Source organism: Garra rufa, unplaced genomic scaffold (assembly GCF_049309525.1).
Source record: "Garra rufa unplaced genomic scaffold, GarRuf1.0 hap1_unplaced_003, whole genome shotgun sequence".
NCBI classification, from domain to species: Eukaryota; Metazoa; Chordata; class Actinopteri; order Cypriniformes; family Cyprinidae; genus Garra; species Garra rufa.
The window spans coordinates 8,668,143-8,671,300 of NW_027394278.1; positions in this window are offsets into that span (position 1 = coordinate 8,668,143).

Consider the following 3,158-nt stretch of genomic DNA (forward strand, 5'->3'; position numbering starts at 1 on the left):
TGGCCAGATTAATTTTTCACAAAGGTAGCATATGCTGCCAGGCTCTATAAGGTCAGCGGAATGCGCTACCACCTCCATAAATGAGATCAAATTCATCATTAAGGTAGGGAATTAATGACCACTAAAGGTCAGGTGGCCAGTTTATTGCCTCATCCGAAAGATGCTTATTTTTACAAGGCCGGGATTAAGGTTTCATAAAAACATTTGCTCCTTTTCAAGGCCCGGAATCTGCCTCGTTAAATGGGGCGGTTTAATGCTTCATCAAAAGCCTTACACCTCAGAAGTCATTTTTGAATATCTGGACTTTTGAAACCTAAAGTACCTGTCAGGGAATGTACAAACCCTGTGGGCTGGACTAAAACTACCTCCAGCAGTAAGCTAGTTTTCCACAAAGGGTCTTCCATCCATGCACAGAGCACCCTTTGGCCTGCTTAGCTTTAGAGAGTAACCAGAATCTCACTACTGCAAACAACAGATGAACTTGTGCTTTCTGGATGAATGAAGCTGCTCTGATAGAGGGGTAGCGCATCCTGACAGGTTCAATCAGGCCAGCGGAATGTGCTACCACCTCCATAAATGAGGTCAAATTCACCATTAAGGTAGGGAATTAATGACCACAGAAAGTCAGGAGGCCAGTTTAATGCCTCATGCGAAGGACACTCCTTTTTACAGGGGCCGGATTAAGGTTTCATAAAAACATTTGCTCCTTTTCACGGCCTGGAATTCGCCTCGTTGTATTAGGACGTTTGATCAGATAGGTACATGTGAGGGAAAGAGCCCCCCCTGCTGGCCAGACTAGTTTTTCACAGAGGTAGCGCATGCTGCCAGGCTCTATAATGTCGGCGGAACGCGCTACCACCTCCATAAATGAGGTCAAATTCACCAGTAAGGTAGGGAATTAATGACCACAGAAAGTCAGGAGGCCAGTTTAATGCCTCATGCGAAGGACACTCCTTTTTACAGGGGCCGGATTAAGGTTTCATAAAAACATTTGCTCCTTTTCACGGCCTGGAATCTGCCTCGTTGTATTAGGACGTTTGATCAGATAGGTACATGTCAGGGAAAGAGCCCCCCCTGCTGGCCAGACTAATTTTTCACAAAGGTAGCATATGCTGCCAGGCTCTATAAGGTCAGCGGAATGCGCTACCACCTCCATAAATGAGATCAAATTCATCATTAAGGTAGGGAATTAATGACCACTAAAGGTCAGGTGGCCAGTTTATTGCCTCATCCGAAAGATGCTTATTTTTACAAGGCCGGGATTAAGGTTTCATAAAAACATTTGCTCCTTTTCACGGCCTGGAATCCGCCTCGTTGTATTAGAACGTTTGATCCCATAAGTACATGTCAGGGAAAGAGCCCCCCCTGCTGGCCAGACTAATTTTTCACAAAGGTAGCATATGCTGCCAGGCTCTATAAGGTCAGCGGAATGCGCTACCACCTCCATAAATGAGGTCAAATTCATCATTAAGGTAGGGAATTAATGACCACTAAAGGTCAGGAGGCCAGTTTATTGCCTCATCCGAAAGATGCTTCTTTTTACAAGGCCGGGATTAAGGTTTCATAAAAACATTTGCTCCTTTTCAAGGCCCGGAATCTGCCTCGTTAAATGGGGCGGTTTAATGCTTCATCAAAAGCCTTACACCTCAGAAGTCATTTTTGTATATCTGGACTTTTGAAACCTAAAGTACCTGTCAGGGAATGTACAAACCCTGTGGGCTGGACTAAAACTACCTCCAGCAGTAAGCTAGTTTTCCACCAAGGGTCTTCCATCCATTCACAGAGCACCCTTTTTTTTTTTTTTTTTTTTTTTTTTTTTTTTTTTTCGCATTAAAATACTTAACATTGTCAGCAATAAAGTAATAAATAATGCCTTAGAATTAAAAACTAATCATATATATGAATGAAAATACAAACAGTAAAGAACATCAAAAATACAAAACAATATTGCTTTCCACACAGATCGTTATTCACTCTCGGAAAGGAGTAACCCAGCTCGTCATCACGTGTTGCGAGACAAAACAGTACTTAAGAACAGAAACATTCTCCAAACTTTTTTAAAATTGCACATCTATTCCATTCTCATCTAAAGTTACACATACATCATTAGTAAAAACATTGTAAAAGAACCCCATTTGATCTTCTTGCTTAAAATAATAAAACAGGCATTGTACATATTTTTCGACTTTTCTTTTAAAAACATACCATAAATCCATTATCCATTTTTCCTTCTTTGCCACCACTCTCCTTTCCCATATAGCACTCTTAATTAACATTATCAAAAGGTTGATGACCATTTTGTTCTTGTTCTTTCTTTGTATTCCCAACATTAGAATCCTGCCCCAGTCCATCTCCTCTCCATCCTCCCCTTTCAACCTTAAAATCATTTTCTTACATTTCTCATTAAAATCATCCAATTTTATACAATGTAAAAACAGATGTAAAAATCCCTCCTCCTCCTCATTACACACTTTACATACAGCACTTGATTCCATACCAATTTTGTTTAAAATAACGTCAGTAAAAATCACTTTATGCCTAATTAAGAACTCTAAATTTTCCAGCTTTGTCTGTATCATTTTCCCTTTCATGTTTCCCCAAATATCACATTCCTTCACACCCTTGTACTTATCCATCCAGTAATTGTTGACCACTGGTTTTTTAAAGACCCCCTCTCTAAAAACACTATAAAAATCTTTCACCTGACATTTATTAAAATCAAATTGTTTTTCTCCCAATCCCACATATATTTCATTTTGTTGCTCTCCGTCCTCCTTATTTTCGATTCCCTCTATCCATTCTTTCGGTATCGATCTCTTGATCATTTCATATTTATTAGTTTCTTCCTGTCTGCTGTACTCCTCCTTTGCTTCCTCCATTGCGTCTATAACCACTTGTACGGGTAGAAATCCTTCTTTAACTTCATATAAAATGTCCCTCACTTTTAAAATTCCCGCCTCCCACCATTTCTTAAAAAACAACTGCCTCCCCTGATTTAAAATACTCTGATTTAAAAAAAGAGGCTGATTTAAAATGTTTTCCCTACCCCTCGGAATAAAATGCACACTTGATAAAAACTTTCCCCATGCTCCCAGCAGTTCCCTATAAAAATCCGGCATCCTCTCAGTCATCCATAATTTAGTCTTCATCCATAAAAT